At 55.3% G+C, this 25,526-nt stretch overlaps 1 long non-coding RNA gene across 1 annotated transcript in view; it reads left to right on the top strand.

Annotated features, from left to right (window-relative positions):
* Positions 1–693: 693 nt before the first annotated feature.
* Positions 694–25,526, top strand: part of LOC138848557 (uncharacterized) — a 70,742-nt gene continuing 45,909 nt past the window's right edge. Inside the window, exon 1 of the long non-coding RNA XR_011386489.1 lies at positions 694–1,569. This is a non-coding gene — a long non-coding RNA (uncharacterized lncRNA). The remainder of the gene's footprint in view (positions 1,570–25,526) is intronic.

Genomic DNA, 25,526 nt, shown 5'->3' with positions numbered 1-25,526 from the left:
GTGTTTTTGTCTGTAATTGCAACCCAGTGGTAACTGGAGCTTGACCTCTCCAGGGCGAGGTCAACCCCACAGGGCTCTGCATCCACCGGTTCACCTGGGGCTTCCTCCAAAATGTGACTTTTTCCTATGCTCTATGGGCTTTAGGGTATCGGAAGCTGGCCCACTGTGCACCAGGTCCCAGGTCAATTACAGCTTTCCAGGCTGGGTCTCCAGCCTGTGGTGCACCACCCAGCAGCACTTGAGCTCAGTTACCAGCTCTGGCTCCTGGCTCCAGCTTCCTGTTAATGCCGTTCTTGGGGAGCAACAGGTGAGAACTTCAGAGGCATGGATGTGCAAGACCTGGTTTGAGTTAGCTCCTGCTTTCTGGCTTCAGTCTAGCCCAGTCCTGGCTGCTGTGGCCATCTAAAGAGGGAACCTCTCTCTGTCTCTCAAATAAATAAAATTTTAAAAATATGTTAAAGGCTTTCAGGGTTCATGCACGAGCTGATGTGTGTTAGCCCCCCACCTTCGCCCCCCAGAAAGCAATCCCAGTGGCTTTGTGGTTTGTCCTGAGGCTGCTGGGCAGGCACCGCCTGGATTCTGCTGTCCCTGGGTGCTTCCCATATTTAAAAGACGCAGAGGCAGAGGCCGTGGAAGACCGCCCCGCCCTCTGCATCATTCAAAAAGAAAACCGGGAGGCAGAAGCCGCTCACAGTTCTCGGCCGGAAACATTCACCGACCATTTTTGAAAGTTAGGTTACTATACCTCCGTTTAACTCCTCGCAACTTTACGGTTGCAAACTAGCACATCCTGAAGGCTGGAGGATGCAGAGAAAAGTCGTAAATCACGTAAGCCTAAAAAAATAACAGGGCACGCGTCCACGGAGCAGCTTCGAGTGGTGATGATTTTAGAACCTGCGAGTTGCCGGGTCAGAGGAACACACGCAGAAGAACACACGCACTGAGTCGGTATCCTCAGGGCCAAGCAAACGCCGACGCCTTCACGATGCAGTCTCTCTTCCTCCTTCCTCGGACGACTTGGAAAAGCCACGAGAGTTTCACACAGGAGCCTTGCCAGGCTTCACAAACGGGCAGTGCGGATTTGCAATCGAAATGCCTGTGAGAAGCGTGCATTTTATTTTCCAGTGGCTCTCAAGACTCCTAGATGGAGCATTTCCCCCCAGGGGCAGGCGATCCCGGGGTTACAGGCGTGCACCAGGGGTCAGCGTTTGGGTCTCTGTGCCAGAGACAGGCAGGCTGCTCTTCCCGGAAGGGCTGCAAAGACCCTGGGAACCGGACCAGCCCAGCTCACAAGAATGCAGAGAATGTCGGGAGAGGAAGTGGTGGCTGTGAGTCAGCATGAATCATCTCGTTCCAATGAGGTGTGCGCCTTTTTTTTTTTTTTTTTTTTTTTTGGTCTTGATTGTGTGGACATCGTTGGAAATGGAGGGAACTAAGTGACTGATGGCTGCTGCTTTTTAAGTTTCCAAGGGACACTGCTGACATAGATTGCCCGAGCTGGTGCACGTCTTCGGATCTCCACAACACCAGAACCGTTCCTGGCAAGGTGGAGCCACCAGCTTCTCCCTGGTATGTTTCTGTCATTTTATTATTATTATTACTATTATTATTTTGGTCATCATTTCCACTATTGGCCTGAGCCTGAGCTGTGCTCCAGCTCTAGGCTTGCTGGAGTGGACGTTGCATTTTGTTCAGAATTGGGAGAGCTGTCATTTTAAGCAAAGGGGCTCCTTCTGCTGCACCCCGACTGGGAGGGGTCTCTCTGAGTTGTCTTGAGAGAGACAGCAGTGTTGGAGGGAAAACACCCACCCAGAGAGTCCTCCATAGAAGCCCAGAGTGAGGTTCAGGGAGGGAGGTGGGTGACTGTGTGCTAAGTCAGGGGTGCTTCCGCTTCTCAGGGCTGCAGGAAAGACAGCCGGTGAGCAAGCTTCTGGCGTGTGGTCCCAGCTGCCCAATTCCAGGGCGAAAAAAGCCATAGGAAGGCAGCATTGTGGCTTCCTTCTCTTGATGGGTCCAAATGACCCCAGGGCTTTATTTTATGTCCTTTCCCTTCATGCTGAAAGTCGCAAACCTTGCTAAAATCAGAAAGAAAAAAAATATTGGGGGACTGGGGCTGGGGGCTGAGGTCGTGCAGAGGTGGAGGATGGGGCGGTGGGTTCATGGAGGCCCAACTTGACCTTGAGCCGTGCTGCTCGAGCTGTTACTATTCTGATGAGCTTTACTGTCAAGTAAAATACAGGAAACAATTTTTTTAATGTCGTTCTGGTTACTGTAAATGAAACGGTTAAGATGTCATAAATACCTTATGATAAACATTTTTCGAATTTGCTTAAAAAGCAGTGGGCAGGGCGTGACCCGGAGCTTTTTCAGTGCAGTCATTTGAGTGTGTGGGCTTGCTGAGCTAATAATGAGTCAGCGCCCGCTGGCTAAAACTGGTGCAGCTCCAATAGGGTCTGATCTGCCCTTGAGTGCAGCCTGAACCCAGGGGGACCTGGCTGTTTGGTCTTTGATTAAAAATCACCCCCCTCCTTTTTTTTTTTTTTTTTATTTCCTACCTTGGGTCTGGCCCCTCTGAGCTGCGGCCCAGGGGTCTGTGATGTGTCAGTAACCCAGGCCTCCCTGGGCTGTTGTTAATGACTTTTAGATTCTGCCTTGAGTAGAAGGAGAATCCGGGAGTTTATGGAGGGCGGAAGCGGTGTGGGGCTGCAGGCACCGCTACTGACCTGTGGTGACCTGCTACTGTGTGTCACCCTCAGCCAGGGCTTGGGTGGGAGAGTTGGGGGTGGCAGGGACTCTGAGCTGGCACTGTGCACGTGCTGTGGAGCGCACGCGGGTTCGGTGGGCTTCGGATTGGAAAGCAAGGTTGTGCGGACAAAAGCGTCCTGAGCACCTCACTCTCCTTGGAGATACAACGGGAGGGGTGTTGAACAACATTTCAAAAACGAAAGCGCTGGGGCTGCAGACCAGTAGCTGGGTGGCAAAGGCGGCTCCGTGTGCACCCTCCTCCCCCACGGCAGGTTCTGTGCGGCCTGCTCAGGATCGTGTGTGTGTGTGTGTGTGTGAGTGTGTGTGTTTAGGTAACCGTGGGTGGGGTCTGAGCTCTCCACATCACAAGTCCTGCCACACCCTGATGCCACAAAGCTCAGATAGCGTGGTGACAGGGGCGCGCAGGGGCCAGGCTGATGATGGGTTCCAAATCCCGCCTCGCAGGGCTGCCACGGGCACCTATCAAGTGCCCAGGACAGGGCCTGGAAGGAGAAGGCTCAGCCTGAGCCCTCCAAGGGTCTCTTATGTGTCTGGCCTCTGAAGTCATTCATTCGGGCTGTGGTCCCTGAGTCAGCTGCACAATGCTCTAGAAAGATCCCGTGATTTCAACATAGACAACGGTTGTTCTGAGAACCCCAGCGTCAATCTGAGCCCTTGGCAAAACAGACGCCAGGAATTTCCAAGGTGGGAGACCAGCTTGTCTCTTGGGGAGGGACCATGTTAAGCGCTCAGAGAAGCGCCACCTTGACGGAGACCAGAGCCTGCAACAGGCAGCGTGCCCCAGGGCTCCCCGTGCTGTGGATCCGCTTTCTCCCAGTGTCCAAGGACGTGCCATCTCGGACAGGGGCTCAGTCTTTAGGTGCACCTGCAGTGGGGAACTGGTGTCCAGGTGGCTGGTATCCTCGGCAGTATCGATTGTGCTCTTCCGGAAGCGTGGAATCTGGGCAGATGTGTGCTGGAGGTCACGTCACCTCTTACTGCCAGGGACGAGCCCAGGGTGACCCGAAGTTATCCCTTTGCAAGCTGAAAAAAAGAGTCATTTAAAAGGGCAAGGAAGTGAGGCCAGTGGAGTGTTTATTAACAGGGTCTGCAGCCTGGTGGCTTTCCCAACCCCTAGAAGGAGCTGATCTTACACAGAGGTGTGGCCGAGGAGAGGAACGCGTGGGGCGTCCGCTGCACCGACCTGGTCCCTGTCACAAGCTGCCACGTGGTGCATATTGGGCAGGTTTCTTGACGTCTTGGTGCCCAGCCTTCCTGACTGGGAAATGAGGGGGAGGGCAGCACCGGGCTGTGAGTTATTGGTGAGATCTGTGCTCCGTACCCAGGGACAAGGGGGACCCCCAACAGAAAAGCAGCTCCCACCTTTTTCAGCCCCAAGCACGCAGCTGGAACCTCCCAGGATTTCTCTCCCCTCTCCCTCCCCACCACGCCCACCCTGGAAGACAGAAAGAGGACTCACTTGAGGTCCAGGACCCCCCAGCAGGTATCAGGCATAGGCAGGCAGCTGCTCCAGGGGGCTGCTCTGCGCTGGGGACGCCCCACCCAGATACGCAGGCAGGAGAGGGGCAGGAGACCAGGCGGGCTTCTGCGTGGGACCCATGCAGACTTCGGCCACGGGCCAGAGCTTCCCAGTGGAAGCAGCAGCCAGTCGCCTCCTAGTCATCTGGACGCTGGTTGTTGAAAATCATTGCAGTGCGTGGAAATGAGTCATAGTGAAAACATTCAAGGAGATACACTGAAGACGCCATCCAGGGCCAACCTGCACGGCCAGGGCCTTGCGATTCCGAAGATAATTCTAGACCATGCACCTGTCCTGCCAAGGGTCCAAGGAAGCAGCCCGGCATCCTTGGGAGCATGCTGCCCTTGACCCTGGCTTGTCAGTGTGCAGCAGGGAGCGCCCTGGGTGTCTGCGCTGTGAGAGCCCAGTCTTTGAATGCTGAGAGCTGTTTGCACCATGGTGTTGATTGGTGGGGCTTTCCCTGTAACTGACTAATGCCTGCACATGCGCTAGAAGCAAGAGTCCCCCCCACTCCCACCCACAGCGCCAAAGGCAAGGTCAGCGCCGTGCTTGGCCTGGGACCCAGGGGCAGAGATTGGGTTCCCTACAGGTTCTTGAAGTCTCTGCTTGGACGACAGAGCTCACACAAGCAAAACCCAAGAAGGGCCCATTGGGAGGAGGAGCGGCCGGGATGCCTGCTGGCCTCAAAAGATTTCTTCTGCTTGAGACAAAAAATAGATGCTACTGCTTTTTGTGTGATCAGAAATGCTCAGGGCTACCGCTATCTTATCCATCGTGGTTTTCCTCCTTCTCTTTTGCCCTGCAAGGGAGGGCTACCCTGACAGGGACTGAAGCTCTTCCCTCTGCTCCCGCTCTGTTAGCAACTCACTGCACTGAAAACATCGGGCTTCTCATGCAGGCAGAAGATGTATGAATTTTTAGCTGTTCCCACTGGATACACCGTTTATAGAGGGATGCAGCCTGCTCTGCGGTCTGTCCTGCTCTCAGATAGAAAGCAGGTTCTCCGGCGCAAGGATCTACCAGCAAGCCATTCATTCAGCTGCCTGCTCTGCTACTCCTAGCGCTGGCTTCCTTCCTACTGTTGTCCTGTGGTTTAGAAAAGGCTGCTGGAGCTGCAGCCAGCACCTCTGCCCTGTAGACAGAGAGAAGGAGGGAAGGGAGGGGCACAAGTTAAGCCTCCTAGAAATGAGGCTCCTGTGCAGAGCCTTCCTAAGACGTGGGCCAGCCCTCCCAGCTTGCCTCTCAGTGGCAGAGGAGATGGGAGGGGGGAGGGCGAGCAGGAGGGAAGAGAGCAGCATGGCCCTGAGATGCGGCACAGCGAGGGAGAGCAGCAGGAGACTCAGGTCTGGGCTGCAGTAACGGCAAGCACCCTTTCCACAGGACCCCTTTCGGTCCTGCCAAATGGGGAGGCAGCGGTTTCAGCGTCCCTGGCGGAGACTTCAGGTTGAGTTACGTGGACAGACTCCGTGTCCTCGGGGCCAGACCTCTGGTCCAGAGCCACGTCTGGGTGGTTTCCTCGCGGCTCCCCTGGGGCTCCCAGGGCACGGTCCTGACTCAGGAAGAGCTGTCTGGGGGGGAAGGGGTGAGTCATGAGCCCAGACACGGCTGAGGTCCCTGGTTGGGAATGGATGCCCAGCTGGAGCCTGAGGCCACAAAGCTGCCGCGCCGGGAGGAGGCATGGGCACCCCTGTGTCCCCGCGCCGGGCTCCTGAGGGCACCTGTGATGCCTGGCATGCCTGAGCCCGTGTCCGCTTCACCAGATACAAGTCAGACGCAGGAGACCTTGGGGGTCAGCCCCCCCCCCCATGGCCCTGGCGCTGGTCTGTTCACAGAAGAGTTCAGGGGCTTGTCCTGGGTCCACTCAGGACAGAAAATGCTACAAAGTATCAGTCTACTTGTCTTCAGTAGAGACTTCCGGTTTCCCTCCCCTGGATCCATTCCCTTCTGCTTCCTGGGTTGCTAACAATCGCGCTGTTGTCGGGGACAGCAAAGAGGTCGATTCTAGAAAGCTCTTCCACCATGGCATGCTGGGAAATGTGGACGCACATCTGTCCTCTGAGGGTGGAGCCAGGGTTGGCAGCCCGTGGCATGCTGGGAAGTGTGGATGCACATCTGTCCTCTGAGGGCGGAGCCAGGCCCGGCTGCCCTGGGCTGTAGGTAGGTCAGCCTTGGCAAGGTAGACGCGCACCTCAGCTTCGGAAACCGCAGTCAGCATGCGCAGTGCGGACTTTCGTGCCAGTGTCCCCGTTTGTCTAACGTCACCCCTCCTCCCTCCGTAATACATTGCTATGCACACTCAGCTTAGTCTCCAGTGTACAGGTATCAAACACCTCTGAATTCTGTGAAACCACGCCCCTACTCTCCCTCCCTCCTGCCAGCCAGATCCTGTCACCTCCGGGGATCCTTGCTGGTCCCCATGCTCTGAATGTCATCAAAGCATCTTGGGCTTATGTGGTGGCCCAAAACCAGGGCAGTGGGCCCCGTGTCTGAGGCGGCTGCCCCCAGGGCCACCTTAGCCCTTGCCTGGAGACTCAGCACGGGGCAGAGCGACAGAGGAGGGGGCTCCAGCTCATAGCCTGCTCCAGCAGGCGGCCCCTGCACCCTGGGCGGTCTGTCCCCTGGCCACAGGCTGTGCTGCTGGGCTCGTGTCACCGCTGTTGGCGTGAGCTTGCAGCCTCTGTGGTCGCCCTCAGCAGCGTGGGAAGGGAGGCTCTGTGGGCTTCAGCCCCTTGCTGGACTTCTGGCAGCCTGAGCAGTAAAGCAGCAAAGAGAGCAGAGGAGACCGAAGCAGAAGCTGCTTGTGGCGCCCTCCAGAGCCGCGCGGTCCCACAGAGCCTTCTGCAGCCATGGGCGTGTCCTCGGTCTGTGCTGCCGCGGGCAGTGGCCACAGGCCGGTGTGCCTGGGAGGGGGATGGGGAGTTTTTAATTTCATTTCACTGGATGTCAGTGTGCGCTTGCGCAGGCACCTGCGGCTCACAGCTACCAGGCTGGGTGGCACAGACACAGACTACGTGTTCCTGGTCTGGGTGGCTTTGCAAGACAGGCTGTCACTCCAATGAGGTGAAGGCGCCCCCCCCGGGTCCTGTGGTCTTCCACAGAGCCTGCTGTGGCTGTCAGCAGGTCTTGCTTGAGCTGATGACCCTGCAAGCTGGGGGCCAGGAGCTGTGGTCAGGTGGGTAGCCCTGGCCTGTACCACGAGTGGCCACTAGTGGGAGCCTCAAAGTCCCTGTCCCTGGGGCACAAACCCTCCAGCGGGTGCTCAGGGCTCAGTGTGGTGGGGGGTGGGACCTGTGGCGGTGGACACCCCACCCCAGCATCCCTGCTGGTGGTGCCGAGGGTCCCCCTGGGCCAGGGTCTGGGGTAAAGGGGACACACAGCTGGGCCGTCCCAGCTGGTGGCATTTGCTCATGAGCTACCTGGATGGGCACGGACATCCTTCCTGCAGCGCCCTGAGCTCTGTTTTGCCTTCTGTGTCGTCAGCCACCGTCAGCCATGGTCCAGAAACATTGAATGGAACATTCCAGAAATCACCAACTCACAGGAGCGTGATGGAGGCGCAGGCTGTCCGGCTCCGTCCAGCCGTCTGCGCCCCAGATCTGAGCTCTGGATACCGCCTCCCCCGCCAGCGCCTGAAGCCGTCTGGCTTCTCAGGTGCCTGTGGCCGAGGCTGGTGCCCGTGTTCAGGCAGCCCCGGTTGTGCTTCCTAACGGCCCTAAGGAGCCAGAGAAGTGGCTGGGAGCTGTTGCATTGTGCTGCGGTCAGCGCTCTATTTTTTCATTTGTGCACGGTTGTGGCGAATCTCTGTTTATCTCTGTCTTCCCCGCGTCCCGGTATCACTGGGTTCAGCACCATCCACGGCTCCAGGCAGCCGCTGGAGGGTTTGGAATGCTTTCCCCCACAGATAAAGGGGAACCACTTTTGAGATCATGTCATCCAGTGTGTACCGGGGATCTCACAGGCCCTGGGAGTGGAGTGAGGGTGGAGTCGTAGAGAACCTCAGGCAGCCACTTCTCCTGCAGGGTCCCCGTCCTTCTCCGCTGTTCCTAGTCTCCCTGTCCTCAAGCATGGGGAGTTACCTCGAGGGCAGCTGTGAGTTCATCCTGGTGCCGAGTCGTCCTCAGCGCCCGGAACACTGGAACACGTGGCTGTTGTATGCATAGCAGCCCACTCTGAAGGTGAGGCTGGCCAGCGTTTAATTTCATGCAGATTTGCCTTTGAGGCTGGCGCTGCAGAGCCATCTCCACGCAGCGGTCCCTTTGAAGTCCCCTGGGGCGCCTCTTGAGAGCCCTGCTCCAGGAGGCGAGGTGAGATGCAGAGCGAGTGTAGACTGCCACCCAGCAGCGTGAGCTGTGACTGCAGACTGCTCGGCTCTGTCTGTGTCACCTGTCCCAAGTGGCAGCTGCTCTGTGTTCAGCGGCTGAGCTCATCAGAGGAGGCGCTAGGGCAGAGCTGGGGACAGAGCTGGAAATGTCACTCAAGAGGGGTGGGCTGCCTCCCCCAGCCCTTCCATGGCCTCTAAGGCCTTCTCAGCCACACACTCACCCTCACCTCCATCCACTGCTTCCCAGTTACCAGAATGACTAGGATCTTCTAACAGTGATCTCCTCAACTCAATGAAAATGAAAAGCTGGGGGCAGGTGATGGGCGTCTTTGGAAATAGAAATTGTTCTTATTTCAGAAACTGGGGAGTCCCAGGGCAGTCTGAGTGAAGCCATTCAGGGGCACCTCACCGTGACAGCCTCCCCTGGTGGGAAGCGGAGCGCCAGGTCTCAGCTCTGCGGGTTCTGTCCGCACGGCATGCAGGCTCGGGAGAGGTCAGCCATGATGCTTACACGGTGTGCAGTGAGCAGCTCAGCTGCGGTAGGGGATGGAGGAGCCGGCACTGGGATGGACCTCCAGGGGCCGGGGGTGTGTGCCTGGGAACCTGTGTAGCCCCCATGTCTGCTCTATAAAAGTTGGGCACTAACTTTTTAAAAGATTTATGTATTTGAAAAACAGAGTAATAGTGAGAGAGGAAGAGAGAGAGATCTCCCCTCTTCTAGTTCACTCCCCAAATGGATGCAATAGCCAAGGCTGGACCAGGTCAAAGCCAGGAGCCAGGGATTCCAGTCAGGTCCCCTACAGGGGTGGCAAGCACTTGGGCCATCCTCTGCTGCCTTCCAAGTGCATTAACAGGGAGCTGGATCAGAAGTGGAGGCAGCTGGAACTCAAACTGGAGTTCCAAGATAGGGGATGCCAGTGTCACACATAGTGGTTTAACACACTATATATATATGTGTGTGTGTGTGTATGTGCGCGCGTATGTGTGTGTATATATATATAAAATAGATTTATTGTATTTATTTGCAAGAGAGAGAGAGAGAGAGAGAGAGAGAGAGAGGTCTTCCCTCTGCTGATTCACTCCCCAAATAGCCACAACAGCCAGGGCTGCGCTGGGTTTAAGTCAAGATTTAGGAGCTTCCTCTGGGTCTCCTATGTGGGTACAGGGACCCAAACACTTGGGCCATCTTCTGTTGCTTTCCCAGGCACATTAGTAGGGAGCTGGATCAGAAGTGAAGTAGTCGGGACTCGAACCGGCACCTATGTGGGATACCAGTGTTGCAGACAACAGCTTTGCCCGTTACGCCACAGTGCCGGCCCTTTAACACACTATTAACCCATGTTGCAGATGAGTAAACAGAGGCTTTGAGAGCTTGAGGGTGCACAGCTCAAGGCAGACCTGGAATTCCCCACCTCAGCCAAGAACACCCCCCCCCCCCAGTTCAATGTCACATGCAGATGGAAGTCTTCCAGGATCCGAGCAGCTCATGGGTGGCACTAGGAGCTCTGTGGTGAGTCAGAGGAAGGCCCTCCGGCCACAGCTGGCACCTGCACTGGGACTGTGTCGATGGGGGGGGGCTGGCCCCCCAGGCGCCCCTCATCTCTGGAGATGAGTACACAGCTACCCCTCAGGGTGCAGAGGTGCTGAGTCAGGGGAGAGAACATCCACCTCTGGGGGTGTTTCTGAGCCAGATTCAGAACGAAGCTGTCCGTAGGGGCACCCAGGGAAGAGTCCCCCCACCCCCACCCCGTCTCCCGTCCATCCCAGCCTTGACCCCCTTCCCCCACTTCCAGAGTTTCGTAGTTTTTTTTTTTTTTTAAGATTTATTTATTAATTTGAAAGGCAGAGTTCCAGAGAGGGACGGGGTGGGGAAGGGGCACTCATCCACTGGGTCACTCACCGAGTGTTGGCAATGGCCAAGGCTGGGAGCTGGAAACCCGGTCAGGGTCTCCCAGGTGAGAGACAGGGACCCAAGTGCTTGAGCCATCACTGCTGCCTCCAGGGTCTGTGTTAGCAGAAGCTGGGGCTGGGAATGGGCTCAAGGACTCAAACCCAGGGGTTCTAATGCGGGACACAGGTGTCTTACCTGGCTCTCGGCTGACCGGTGTTCGCCTCCCTGAAGGATTTTTTAGTTTTATTTATTTATTTTTTTGAAAGGTGGAGTGACACAGAGTAAGAAAGAGAAAGAGATCTTGCACCTGCTGGCTCACTTTCCCAAATGCTTGCAACAGCCAGAACTAGGCCAAGGCAGAGCAGGAACCGGGAACTCCATCTGGATCTACCCGAAGTGGGGCAGGGCCCAAGCACTTGGGCCATCATCTCATCCTCCGCTGCCTTCCCAGGTGCATCAGCAGGCAGCTGACCCCAAAGTGGAGCAGCTGGGGCTCAAACCAGGCACCCTCAGTGGCTGCCACAGTGCCCGCTCCACCAGCCTGGGAAGGTTTCACAACAAACCTCCTCCAGTAAAAGCAAGCGCTCTCGGGGCTGGCAGAGACACCAGCGGCGACTCTGGGCCCGGCCGCCACTTGGTGCGTTATGATCACCCCAATGCTGGGAGAGGGAGCAGAGCCTGAGGCAGCCCAGGTCGGGGGGCCAGGGTTCCCATCTCAGCAGCACTCGCCTGGGGAGAGGTGTGCTCAGAGCAGTCTGTGCGGCCTCTGGGACCTCCTGGACTTAACCTTCAGAACACCTACGGGGTCATAATCAGAAGGCCCATGGCTGGGGCGGCTGGATGACCGCTGAGGCCCGGGGCGGGGGGAGCACCATGCCAGCAGCATGATTTGAACTCCTTGGCACAGACAGGAACCCTACAGAAAGGCAAGTGATGGGAAAGACAGGGAAAGCCTGCTTGTTTGCGGGAGTAGGGGATGTGGGGGCAGCGCAGCAGGAGAGGAAGTGCTGGAGAAAGTGGGCGGCGTCCAGCCCCGTGTCTGCACCGTGCCTCGGGGCCTGGGAGTGTGGGCGGGCTAACGCCTGTCTCCCCAGTCTTGGGTTGAAGTCCTAGCCGCCCCCACCCCTGCAGCTCAGGATGTGACCCTAACAGGGAAACGTGACGATGGCAGGTGCAGTCCCTTACGTTGCCGAGGTCACCGTGGAGGAGGACGGGCTTGAATGCACCATGGGGAAATTTGGAGACACGCGCACCCACGCACCAGGTGAAGACCAGAGTCGGGTGGCCCATTCTTGTCCCGCACCTGCGCAGCGCTCACGCCCCCCCCCCCCCCCCACCGGGGATGCCTGGGTGCTAGCTATGTGTGGAGCATCACCAGCGCCATCCTCACAGATGTTGGGTGAGACTCCCGGGAGCAGCCTGCGGAGCCCCGGGGCCAGCTCACTGTGGATGAGAGACATCTGCCGGCCGGCCGGCTGGCCTACGAACCGACCAAGGAGGAACCATCGGCCTGTGAGCAGGAAATGACTTCTCCCTGAAGGGAATCCAATGCTCTGGGTCTGTTTGACTTTTTCCTGCTCCGGGGCAGATTGGAGGGTCCCACATGGCATGTGGTGTTTACTTTTGCTACAGGACCAGAAAGACTTGTGCCATGTTTCCACGTGATGTGACCCTGGTGTCTCTGTGCTGAGCCCACGGGAGACTGTCACCCCCGCCCCAGGGCCGGCGGCCGAGCCACGGTTCCCACGAGCAGGAGCGGATTGCGGAGAACGGGAACTTTCCCTCACATTGTCCTGGTCTTGCTCCTGCTTCACTGCCAAGGACAAGTGACCTGCAGAGAGAGAGGGGGACGGAGGGAGGGCCGGGCTCCCAGGTGGCAGCAGAGTCACATTTTATGTGGGGACTTTCAGTCCAGTTTCCTCGTTACTGAGCAAAGGTGACCCGTGAGGCTGCCAGAGACAGGGGATCGACAGAGGGTTCAGAAAAACAGGAACCACCAGTTCATGAGAACTTAGAGGGAAAAAAAATAGTTTCAAGAACTGAGAAGTTGCCACATTATAGTGAAAGAATGTCAGGCTTTGGAAATGACAGAAACCGAGCCATTTCCACCTTGCCGGGCTGGCGGCGTCGGTTACACGAGACGCGACCACACACAAGCACAGGCATTTCTTATAATACCGCACCATTTACAGGCAAGCCGCTGCTTTCTGAGCATTTCATGGAAAGCTATTTTGGTAGCCAGGGTGGCCCGAAGCGGCGTGTGATCATCAAGAGACTGAAGTCCTGGCTTCAGACTCGGGGGTGGGGAGTGCACAGCCCGAGGAGGCGGTAGGACCTGCACCTGGGCCCCCTGCCTCCCACAGACCCCTGCCCACTTCAGAAACCTGGCCAGACTGCTGGGAACGTCCAGCCCTGCCCCTGGGCAGCAGGGACAGCCCTGTGGCAGGGCAGAGTGGGCATCCTGGTTCACCCAGGGCCCTGCTGTTTGTAACACGTGCCAGCTTTCCGACCTGAAAGTGATTATTGTACAATTGAGGACCCGATTTGAGGCTAAGCAGAAACTATGTAATTACCGTGTCTGTAAGATGTGAAAGGCTTTCAGGTCATGTCTTTTTTTTTTTTTTTCCTTTTTAAGATTTATTTATTTGAAAGGCAGAGTTACAGAGAGAAAGGGAGAGGTCTTCCATCCCCTGGTTCACTCCCCAGTGGCTGAAACACCCAGGGTTGGGTCAGACCAAAGCCAGGAGCCAAGAACTCCATCTGGGTCTCCCACACAGGCAGGTGGTGAAGGCCCAAGCCCTTGGCCATTTCTGCTGCTTTCCCAGGTGCCTTAGCGGGGAGCGGGATCGGAAGGAGAAGCAGCCAGGACTTGAACCAGTGCTCATATGGGATTGCTGGCATAGCAGGTGGTGACTTAACCTGCTGAGTCATGACAGGAACCTCAGGTCATATCTGAAAGTGCCAGCCAAAAACATGCCCTGAGGGCAGAGGTTTTGCTTGCACCCCTGGGGCAGTGCCTGCTGGGGCCAGGACGCCAGGGGTGGGGTTTTGCCAACAAGACAGCAGGAAGCAAATATTCCTCACCTGTGTTCCTACCCGAGAGCTGTCTGCAGGCACTATGGGGCACATTTCCTTCCAGTCCTTTTCCTCTTTGTGTGTTTGCTGATTGCCTAAGTGATGCCTTGGATACTTGGTCTCCTTGGATATTGAGAAGAGGACGGCTGACGGTGCATCTTGTGCCTCCTTGTCCCAAACCCCGACTTGCGGGCAAGCACGGTGGCCTCTCTGTGGGAGGGCTCGGCCTTTAGGGCTGTGTTTAGGGTGTGCCCTCCCCGCTGAAGTGTATTAGGGCTCAAACCCGATGAACTTGTAGCTGTGCACCGAGAAATATGGGAAGGATTAAATTCGGCCTCCAGAAATACTGACATTATCTTATTTTAAGTAATTTGTTTGAGAGAGCGAGAGAGTGAAAGGGCGAGCCTATACCCACTGGTTACATCCACTTGTTACAACCCAAATGCCCAGAATGGCCAGGGCTGGGCTGAGGTTGAAGCCAGGAGCCAGGAACTCAATGCACGTCTCCTACGTGGGTGGCAGGAACCCAATTATTTAAGCCATGGTCTGTACTAACAGGAAGCCAGAATTGGTGCAGAGCCAGGAACTGAAGCTGTGGCATGGCTGAATGTGGGTATCCTATCCAGGAGCCAAACACCTGCCCCAGAAATAGGCATGGTAAAAGCAAGCGTGCTTGGAGCAGACTGCTTCTGGGGAGAGCTGGTTTTCTTTTTCTTTTCCCGTTTTCCCCCAAAATTTATTTTATGTATTCGAAAGGCAGAGTTACAGAGAGAGAGAAAGGCAGAGATAGAGATCTTCTATCTGCTGGTTCACTCCCCAGATGGCCCCAGTGGCTGGGGATGGCCCAGGCCAAAGCTGGGAGTGGAGCAGCTTCTATTTGAACCAGTGCTTATACGGGATGACGGGTGGTGGCTTAACTCATTGTCCCTCAGTGCCAGCCGGCCACCCCAGGGTGGGAGGGGGTTGGGCTGGTTTAAAAGGAGAAAACCTGAGCCCTGTTAGTTGTTCTTTTGTAAATTGCCTGCTCCTTGTCTGCCCACTTCCTCCTCCCTCCCTTGTCTTCTGGCTTTTCTGCAGAAGCTCCTCTGACAGCCTGGATTTTAAACTTTAATGCACCTGTTGCAAGTGCTTTCATTGCAAATGCTTTCCTTCAGCTTGTTTTTTTTTTTTTTTTTTTTTTTTTACCATGTCTTTTATCTTCGAGACATCCTTAATTTTTAACTTACTATTTTCTTTTGAATATCCAGATTTTGTCTGGCTTGGAAAGTCTGCTCCTACCCCCCAGTTTGCAAAAAAGTATTGTCACATTTTCTTCTGATCCTTTATAATTTTATTTTGGAAGCTTAATAGCAAATCTGTCAGAATTTATTCTTGTCTACAACTGGAAGGAAGGGGGTCTACATTCTGCTAAGATGGGTAATGAATTTTCCCAGGTGATTTATTAAGGAGCCTAGCTTTTCCCACTGAACTGATGGGATTTTAAGTTGGTGGGTTTTGGGGGTGTGCGGGTGAAATAGGCAGTGTTCAGCTGGGACTGAGCAGAGCTTGGCCGCGAGGGCTCTGGTGTTCAGGGCGCCTTGTGATGTCCAGGCCACTAAGAGCTCTCAGCGAATATTGAGAAAGAAGCAGGAGGCCGGCGCCACGGCTCACTAGGCTAATCCTCTGCCTGCGGCGCCGGCACACTGGGTTCTAGTCCCGGTCGGGGCACCGGATTCTGTCCCAGTTGTCCCTCTTCCAGGCCAGCTCTCTGCTGTGGCCCAGGAGTGCAGTGGAGGATGGCCCAAGTGCTTGGGCCCTGCACCCGCATGGGAGACCAGGAGAAGCACCTGGCTCCTGCCTTCGGATCAGCGCGGTGCGCCGGTTGCAGCGGCCATTGGAGGGTGAACCAACGGAAAAAGGAAGACCTTTCTCTCTGTCTCTCTCTCTCACTGTCCACTCTGCCTGTCAAAAAATTAAAAAAAAAAAAAAAGGGAAAGAAGCAGGAGAGAGGACGCACTGGCCGGGGGCCTGTGGTAATGAGCATGATGGAGGGACATTGGAGCCAAAGCAGAGAGGTTTCAGAGGCAAGCCTGGGAGAACAGGGCCTAGGTGGTCAGCTCACGGCACAGTGGATGCCCAGTGCCAGACACAGGCCGGGCCGGGCAGGGCCCCCAGGCGAGCTGGGAGAATCACATTCAGGTATCTGGGTACTGGGGCAGTTTGATGTCAAGGGTGAACAGTAGACAAGTCACCGAGCAGAAAATGGATCTGAGTTCTCTGGGGGGAGGTGGGGGGAGTAACAAAAAGATCCACGAAAGTTAACCTCAAGAGTAGGAATAGACACACACAAGGCGACAAGTCGTGCCTGAGTGCGGAGGGTGAGCTGAGCCTGGCGATGCGGGGCTGTCCCATTTGCCAAGGGCTCCGAACAGCTGCGAGTGTGGGCCCCATGCACAGAAGTCTTTCTAGGGTGCTGCACTCCATCTTGCCAGCTTTGGGACCCCCAGCCCATTCTGTCCCCCCACCCCCATTCTCGGGGCTGGATCTGCGGCAGGTGTCGGCAGGGCCGGCTTCACTGGCAGGTGCTCCGGGGCCCTGTGCTTGGGAGGGCCTGGCTTGGCTTAATGTTCTGCAGTTGCCATCTTGAAATTCTTAGTGACATTTGAACACGTGTTCATTGCACTGTGGGCCTCACGAGTTAGGTAGCTGGGCCTGGACATTGGTCATGAAGGAGCTTCCTCCCTGCTCCAGGGAGCTGCCGCTGCTGGGGGAAGCAGAGCTGCCTTTGTGACCTGGGCTCTCCACCACCGCTGGATGTGCAGCAGACACAGGTGTGCGAAATGTGGCTTAAAGGCAGCCTATGGGAACGAAGGCATGGGTGTAGAATTGGCAGTGAGATTCTGACCGTGTTAAGAGCCTCCAGCCCCGTGACTTTCTGTATACTCGAGCTGTGTTCTGGAAGCGTCCACAGGGGAAAAAGGCTGCCAGCAGGAGGCCTGAGTGCTCCATGGAACTGACGCTGCAAACCAGGAACGGATTACTGAGACTCAGGGGCCGGATCTCTCTGGCCCTTCCTAGGACCTGCTCCATGAGGGGGAGCTCTTGAGCAACTTTGCAGTTGACCCGCACATCTCAGGGACCCCTTGGCATTGAGGAGCCCAATTCTCTGCTCAGAATTCTTCTCTCCCTACCAAGCCCTGCCACCTTAGGGTCCTCCCTCTCCAGGGGCATCGACATTTGGGGATGAGAGAACACCAGTGACAGGTGTCTTTCTATGACTACAGAGAGAGGAGGCTCAGGCCAAGTATGCACAGAAGCGTCCCAGGGAGGGAGCCCCGCTGACAACCCACGTTCCACCCAAGCTGTCCCGGGGTTCTCCTGAGCTGCACGCACTGGCCATCAGCCATGGTGAGCTCGCCAAGCCTGGTAGCTCAGCCAACAGGTGACACGAGATGGAACAATCCAGCTCAGCTGACTGCTGTTGTCCACAGGAAGCAGAGACTTCGGTAAAACTGCTCCTCTGCTGCTTTTCTGTCTGGGACACCTGCAGGTCAGCTGTTGAGAAAGATGCCTGTAAGGTAGCACCAAAACGGGGCCGGTGTGGCAGCGTAGCAGGGAACGCCGCCGCCTGCAGCACTGCCCTCCCATATAGGCCGGTTCATGTCCCGGCTGCTCCATTTCCAATCCAACTCCCTGCTAGTGTGCCTGGGGAAAGCAGTGGAGGATGGTCTAAGTGCTTGGGCACCTGCCACCCACGTGGGAGACTCAGATGAAGCTCCTGGTTCCTGGCTTTGCCCTGGCCCAGCCCTGGCCATTGGGGCCATTTGGGGAGTGAACCAGCAGATGCAAGATCTCTCTCTCCATATATATGTGTGTGTGTCTCTTCCTGTCTCTTAGTAATTCTGACTTTCAAAAAAATAAATCTTAAAAAAAAAAAAGGCAGCACCACAGGTGTGGCAGAGGATACTGCTGATAGTGGTGTAGATAGTAGACACTATGTCTCAAAGGTTGTACAGTCAGATGTAGAGTGTTGATCCAACAGAAATATCTCAAACCTACAGGACTTCTGAGGCTTTGGCCATGCATTATAAATGTCCAAATGTGCACTTTGAAAGCATCCAAAATGGCATAAAATATGCATCATATGCTAAACGTATGATGGTGGAATTTGCAACTGTTTTTCTTTTTTGTTTTTATCTTGGAGAATTTCCTAGAATAAGAGTTCCAAAAAATGGATTTTAGAGCAAAACATATGTTATGTGAGAATAGCAATGTACTACAGAAGTGATAGTAGCTAACGCAACATCAAAGCAAAAGAGCATTCAAAACAAGGGAACAAAACCTGTTCTAGAAGATTAGAAAGAATGAATTACTAGGGACTGAAAGACAAGTGGCGTTTTAATTGAAATAAAAGAAATGAGAGGAGAATTTGGATGGGAGCAGGAGTGTGGTCAGGGCAGGGTACGGTGGCCCAGGGCAGGCACATGCAGGGCGCACTGCTCAGGCAGGCCGGGGTGCAGGGGGAGGTTAAGGCAAGCTGTGAGCCTCTGCTGCCGGATCCCAGTGGTGGGTGTTTTTTTTTTTTTTTTTTTTTTTAAGATTTATTTATTTATTTGAAAAGCAAGTTACAAAGACAGAAAGAGAGTCTGAGATGTTTCTAGCCACAGGCTCACTCCCCAAATGGCCTCCATGGCCAGGGCTGGGCCAAGCTGACCCCAGGTGCTCCATCTGGTCTCCCACGTGGGTGCAGGGGCCCATGCACTTGGGCCGTCTTCTGCTGTCTTCCCAGGTGCATTAGCAAGGAGCAGAGCAGCCTCTGGAACTCAAACCATTGCCTGCATTGCAGATGGCAACTTAACCCACTGGGCTCTAAGGCAGGGCCCTGGTGCTGTGTGTTTCACCTGCAGGTATAGTGTGCTTGTGTGTGTGTGTGTGTGTGTGTATGAGTGTGCGTGTGCACGCATGCACGTGTGTATACGGGGGGTGGGTGGTCCTTAAAGATTTTTTTTTGACAGGCAGAGTGGACAGTGTGAGAGAGAGACAGAGAGAAAGGTCTTCCTTTGCCGTTGGTTCACCCTCCAATGGCCGCCGCGGCCGGCGCACCGCGCTGATCCGATGGCAGGAGCCAGGTACTTCTCCTGGTCTCCCATGGGGTGCAGGGCCCAAGCACTTGGGCCATCCTCCACTGCACTCCCTGGCCATAGCAGAGAGCTGGCCTGGAAGAGGGGCGACCGGGACTAGAACCCGGTGTGCCGGCACTGCAAGGTGGAGGATTAGCCTCCTGAGCTGCAGTGCTGGCCCTAAAGATTTTTGATCAGAGGATGCAACAGTGAAGCATAGCTTTAGAACAGCCTAGTTCTGGGCAGCACTGAAATACAGACATGCTAGAGAGACTCACAGTCCCTCTAGAAGTTGCTCCCAGCCTGGAAGCTTGGTGTGGCAGGCAAGGATTGGCCTGGACCACGTGCGGTGATGGAATGGCCTCTGCGAGCCACAGTCCAAACACAAGTACCAGGGAGAAAGGCCTGAACTGTTAGGTCCTGGTTTCCCAAGTCATAGTGATGTTTAGGAGCTCTGAGCAGATGGCCACACCTGCGCCTGTTTAGCAGGTGCACCAGGAGAACGCAGCATGTGTGAAGGGTGGACCTGAGTCATCATTTCTCTTGCCCAGGCATTAAGAGTATGACCTGGGGGGCCGGTGCTGTGGCACGGTGGGTTAAAGCCCTGACCTGAAGCGCCGGCATCCCATATGGGTACCAGTTCTAGTTCCGGCCCCTCCTCTTTTGATCCAGCTCTCTGCTATGGTCTGGGAAAGCAGTAGAAGATGGCCCAAGTCCTTGGGTCCCTGCACCCACGTGGGAGACACAGATGAAGCTCCTGGCTCCTGGCTTTGTATCGCTGCAGCTCTGGCCATTGCGGCCAATTGGGGAGGGAACCAGTGGATGGAAGACCTCTCTGTCTCTACCTCTTTCTGTAACTCTGTCTTTCAAATAAATAAATAAATCTTAAAAAAAAAAAAAAGAGTATGACTCGGAATTATTGTTGCAGAATCAGTGAAGTAAGTCCGTCTATGGGACTCCCCCAGCTCCCCCAAGTGAGTACTGGCTGAGCAGCCGCTAGCATCCAAGAGAGGCATCCACATGCCAGGGGCGCATGGCGGCTGCAGTGAGGTCAGCCATCCACGCGGAGATCGTGGGAGTGACGAGGGCCATGGAGAAGTGGGAGGCACAGGCAGGCCTACTGTGGCTGGCCATTAACTCCCATCCCAGGCAGGGTTAGCTCAATGGAATATCTGGATTTTTTAAAACGAGGAAAAGTTCTGCTATTTTTAACTAGCGATATCCTCTGCTCACTGATTTTCATGCCCTGGAATCTCACCAGTTTGCACAGTGAAATTGTTAAGAACACGATAAGTGGCTGACTCAAAGGAGGCCTGGAGTTGGGAAGTCTCGGGCTTGTTTATGCATGAGACACAGATCATCCGGGGAGCATCACAGACAGCGCTTTGTGTGCATAGCCAGTGCGGCCCCTCCAGACCACCTGCTGGGTCCGCTCCGCCTCCGTCCCCGCTCTGTCCCCATGCTGCTGCCTCATACCACACACCCATCCATGTGTGTTCACTGGCGCCCTGTGTGCAGGCATTTTGCACATGAAACTTTTAAAAGTTTACTTATATTTAAGAGGCAGAATGGCAGAGAGAGAGAGAGAGAGAGAGAGAGAGAAAGAGAGAGAGAGAGTGTGTGTTCCATCCACTGGTGCACTCCTTAAATGCCCACAACAGGCCAGGCTGAAGCCAGGAGCCAGGTATTCCATCTGGGTCTCCCACATGGTTTGGCAAGGGCCCAGGTACTTGAGCCATCACCTGCCACCACCCAGGGTGCACCTGAACAGGAAGCCAGATCAGAACCAGAGGCAAGGCTCAATCCTACGCACTCCGGTATGGGACACAGACATCCCAGGTGGTGGCCCACGTCGCTGTGCCACAACACCCTGCCCTTCCTCAAGGACACAGGGTGGAAGGTTTTTAGAAGTTAGAAGGCAGATGTGATAGTTAGCAGACAGGATGGAAAACACCGGAAGCTGATTTACTTTGGAATATACTGCGGCTATAGTTGGGATTGGGAAGCAGCAAGATTCAAATGGGATGAAAACAGATCACAGGTATAGAACTGAGCACTTCAGAGTGGGTACCGATGAGGAGACACAGGTGGATCAGGAAGGACTCCCCAGGGAAGTGACCGTGGCCTTGGGAGGGTACCACCCAAGGAGGAAGTGTGAATGCTGCAGGGGGCTTGGGTGATGGGACTGAGCTTCAAGGAGGGATGGAGACTCCGCCTGGGCCCATGGCCTGGTGAAGCCTCTGGATGAGACCGGGAGAGGCAGGAGGATTTTCATGTGCAGAGGTGGTCCAGGTCGGGGGAAGGTCCAGCAGGTGCGAAAGTGTGCAAAAGGTCATGTCAAGGCTGCGTGCGCCGGAGGCGTCCTGTGTGTCGCTGGGCCGACTCAAGAGAGCCTAAAGCTACAGGTGCCCATTCAGGAGGAGAGACTAGTTTGGGTCAGATCTGCACTGACATAAGTGTGCAAATGTGGGTGGGTGTTCACCACAGCACCCTCGGGAGGACACGCTATTCCATCAGCCGACTTTGCTGCTGCTCCAGACACAGCTGAGATTCCTTTTTGGGCTAGCAGTCACTGCATGGGCTCCATTAGAGGCCGTCGTGAAAAGAACACTCAGTGTTTTGGCTTCAACGCAGTGAGGCCCCTACCTGGTTCACTCCCCCCCACCCCGCCCCGAATAGTTTGTAAAATGGCCTGCATGGAACTCGTCACTCTGTGAAGCATCTGTTGGGGTGCACGATGGGCCCAAAAGAAGAACTTGAAGATCAAACCTGAAGCAGCAGAAGCTGTGACTTCCACCTAACAGGGACTGGGGATTGTCACCTTTGTTCTTCAGTGACAATTTCAACGTGCAAACTGGTGGGATCCTGACGCAGCTCAGTTAGCGGTGCACCTTGCTGGTTCCAAATAGGAGGAAAGCTCCCTTGTTCTATAGGATCAGTTCTACTTAGAAAGCTCCCTTGGTTTTTTTTTTTTATTTTTTTTATTTTTTTTATTTTTTTATTTTTTACAGGCAGAGTGGACAGAGAGAGAGAGACAGAGAGAAAGGTCTTCCTTTGCCGTTGGTTCACCCTCCAATGGCCGCCGCGGCCGGCGCACCACGCTGATCCGAAGGCAGGAGCCAGGTACTTATCCTGGTCTCCCATGGGTGCAGGGCCCAAGTACTTGGGCCATCCTCCTCTGCACTCCCTGGCCACAGCAGAGAGCTGACCTGGAAGAGGGGCAACCGGGACAGAATCCGGCGCCCCGACCAGGACTAGAACCCGGTGTGCCGGCGCCGCTAGGTGGAGGATTAGCCTGTTGAGCCACAGCGCCGGCCAAGCTCCCTTGTTCTATAGGGTCATTTCTACTTGGAATACCCTTTCTTCACTGCATACTACAGCGTGGACATGACTCCAAAGTGGTATTTGGGGCGGAGTGTTATTTTAGGCTACCATCATGGGCTTGTCAGGTGCTTGATGTGGATTCTTTTACTCCCTCCTCCCCCCACCCCCCAAATCACTCCTGGCTCCCTCTGCTATGTATCTGCATGCTCCTGCGTTGTGGACGCTGAACCCTCGGCTCTCTGCTGTTTTCCTGATTATGCAGTCATCGCTGGGAGAACACCCTGAGCTGTTGTGAAGGCAGACCTCCCCCTTGGGCTGAGGTCAGGTGGGCTGAGTGTCCCCGGAGCACCTGGGGCTGGGGCTGCCTCCGTTGGGTGCAGTGGTCTTTGCTAGAGGCGCATCACTTGGGATTCCGAGTTAAGACATGGAGGAGGTGTGCAGAAAACAAAACCTTGGTTGTTTTTAGCCTTCTCCACCTGCTGGGTAGGGAGGACCCCCATGGCCACCTTGCACAGCCCCTCCTGCCCTTCGACACCACTCTGCGACGTCCCCTCCAGTGGCCAGCCCAGTTCACTTTCTCATGGCTGAAGAACTTCCTCATTTTCATCGAGCTGACCTGCGCTTTGGAAATTAGCCGACTTCTGATGTGTAGTCTGCTCTTGGGTCCACGGTGGCTCAATTTGTCTGCCTCCCTTTGCCCCACCGGGATATTCCCAATCCCAAAGTCCCTTTGACTGCATCCCACCTAACAGTTCCCTTTGCTAAATATTCTCAGCTGTCTCCATCCTGTTAAAACTGGGTCTTAGAATGCAGCAGGATACTTCAGTGAGGTTTGCCCGCCTGGAGCAGGAAGGGCCGCCACTGCCCACCTTGCTGGGCCCTGTTTGTGCATGTGGGACCTCTTTGCTTAGCTGTTGGTTATGGCACCCTTCTTGTGACTCAAGGACTCCCATAAGACTTTTGCCCCCTTAATTTCTGCTACAAAAGACAAATCTCTATATTCTGAACTTATGGGCTTGTATGTTTTCTCATACAAAAGTGCATAATCTAATATTCCCTGTATTTAACTCTGTTTTTGGAATATTTAAGTCATTGTCTGTCCCATCAAAATCTTCTGGTATTCATTATCCCTTCAGGGACTCCGTCATCAAGGGCTCTGACAGATACACCATCTGCATTGTTTCTAGGTAGGGCTAGAGAGAGGGAGATACAGAGAGACATCTTCCATCTGCCGGTTCCCTAGCTGAGGCTGGCCCAGGCCGAAGCCAGGAACCAGACTTCATCCGGGTCTCCATGCTGCATCAGAAGTTGCCCAGCTGGGACTAGAACCATATGGGAGGCCGGCGCCGCGGCTCAATAGGCTAATCCTCCGCCTGCGGAGGCCAGTCTCTCTGAGAGTGACGTTGCCTAAGGAATCCAGCCGCTCAGAGCAACACCAATAGTGATGCTTCAGCTCAGGCCGGCCAGCACCCCCACCCTCCCCCCCCACACACCCCAGCTGAGAATACTGATCGCACCAGCATTTGAGACGGAGGAGACGCTGCTAAACCTGCGCTTGCATGGGTGGTCCCGGCGTTTCCAACCCATCAGTCACCAGTCATGGGTAGCAAGTGCGAGGGAAAAACTTGTTCTTTGGCCGGCGCTGTGGCTCAATTGGCTAGTCCTCCGCCTGTGGCGCCGGCACACCGGGTTCTAGTCCTGGTCGGGGCACCGGATTCTGTCTGGGTTGCCCCTCTTCCAGGCCAGCTCTCTGCTGTGGCCCGGGAGTGCAGTGGAGGATGGCCCAAGTGCTTGGGCCCTGCACCCCATGGGAGACCAGGAGAAGCACCTGGCTCCTGGCTTGAGATCAGCACGGGAGGGTGAACCAACGGCAAAGGAAGACCTTTCTCTCTGTCTCTCTCTCTCACTGTCCACTCTGCCTGTCCAAAAAAAAAAAAAAAAAGAAGAAGAAGAAGAAGAAGAATCATATGGGATACTGACCTTGCCAGTATCGCCACAGCGTCGGCCCCATAACAACATCAGGGTTTACATGGTGAGCAGAACTGGGCCTTAGGACTGAGGTCTGGAGCCTGAGCCGAGATAGTCCTCTAGGTGGCGCCAGTCAGATTTCCTGGGCCAGTCAAGCAATTGTGAAATCAGCAACCTGCACCAGAGCCTGGTTCTCCACCTCGGATTCCGGGATTTCCGGGGGGCCGGAGACTGCTGAAGCCTCGGGTGGCTGCTGGCTGCGTTTCCTTGGTTACCGGTCCTGACAGCCTGCCACAGGAAAATGACCTGAGCTGGATGGGACGCGTGCGCTGACCCAGCTGGCTCCTGGGACTCCCAACTTCCCTTTAGGTCTCCTAAAGCATTATTTTTGACATTGCACATTGTCAAGGGTTATAGCTCATTAGTTTATAGACGTAACATTTATTGCTATGCATACATGCATTTAAATTCCTTGAGATTCAGTTGGGGACACTTTTTTTTTTTAAAAAGTGCTGCAGTGTAAGTTCCTATTAAATATTTTGGAATTGGGGTGGAGGTGAAATTGTCTGATTTCCTCATAATGGCTGTGATTGCGGAGTGGTGCTGAGTCAGAGACACTTCGCCAAAGGGCTCCTTACCTGTGATGGTTGCAGCGAGTCCCACGAAAGTGAGTCCTGACATTCACGCGGTGTTTGGGTTGGGGCGTCCCGGGTCACGGGGGCGGAGGCAGCCATTGGCCCCAGTGGCCTTATAGGAAGAGGAAGGCTCTGTCCCGCCATGGGGGTGATGCAGCAAGCACGCGCCAAGGCCGTGCTCCTGCCCTTCCCAGCCTCGAAACAGAACTCCCCTCTTTATGTTTCCTGGCCTGTCGTGTTCAGGTCTAGCAGTGCGAAGTGGCCTGGGATGGCACCGGCCCCTGCGCTGGGTCCAGCCGGGAAGCACGAGCACGCTGAGGGCGCCGTGCTGGCTTGAAGCAGAGGCATGGGGCGCTGTCAGCCTCTCCCCAGGCGACCCTGTCTCCTCCCAGCTCTCTGCAGCACCCCTCCCACCTCCCCTCGGAGCCTCCCCTCTGCGGCTCCTTCTTCACCCCTACTCCGGGCCCCGCCTTCTTTGGTTCTTTCTTGTCTTCCTCACCAGTAAGACCCACTAACCATCACCTCTCCATCATCATGCCCCCACCTCTCTTGGGAGGGAATTTTATAAAAATCAACTTAATTTTGGGTAGCCTAGCGATTCCGTTGTGTCTGGAAATGCAGATGGTAGCACCCTGCATTTCTGGGTCCTGCACCCACCTAACCAGGGATGGGAAATATTTCTTAACCATTGGTATCTGTACTGAGCATGTATGTGCTTGCCATTGTCGCTCCCCGTCTTCGTGGGGGAACGACACAGGACCCTGCGCTGTTCTTTCGTCTGCTCGGCCCTCCCCGGGTTTGCTGCTGGTTCTTCCCGGGTTGGCTACTGACCCTTCCACCTCCGTGGAAGGGCGGTTCCCCCTGGCCACATTCCCCACTTCCGCAGGGGAGCGGCACACCGCCGGCCGGCTCTCTCGGGGGCTGCACA

Source organism: Oryctolagus cuniculus, chromosome 2 (genome assembly GCF_964237555.1).
Source record: "Oryctolagus cuniculus chromosome 2, mOryCun1.1, whole genome shotgun sequence".
NCBI lineage: Eukaryota > Metazoa > Chordata > Mammalia > Lagomorpha > Leporidae > Oryctolagus > Oryctolagus cuniculus.
The sequence above is the reverse complement of the archived record's forward strand: the minus strand, read 5'-3'. Positions and strand labels throughout refer to the sequence as shown.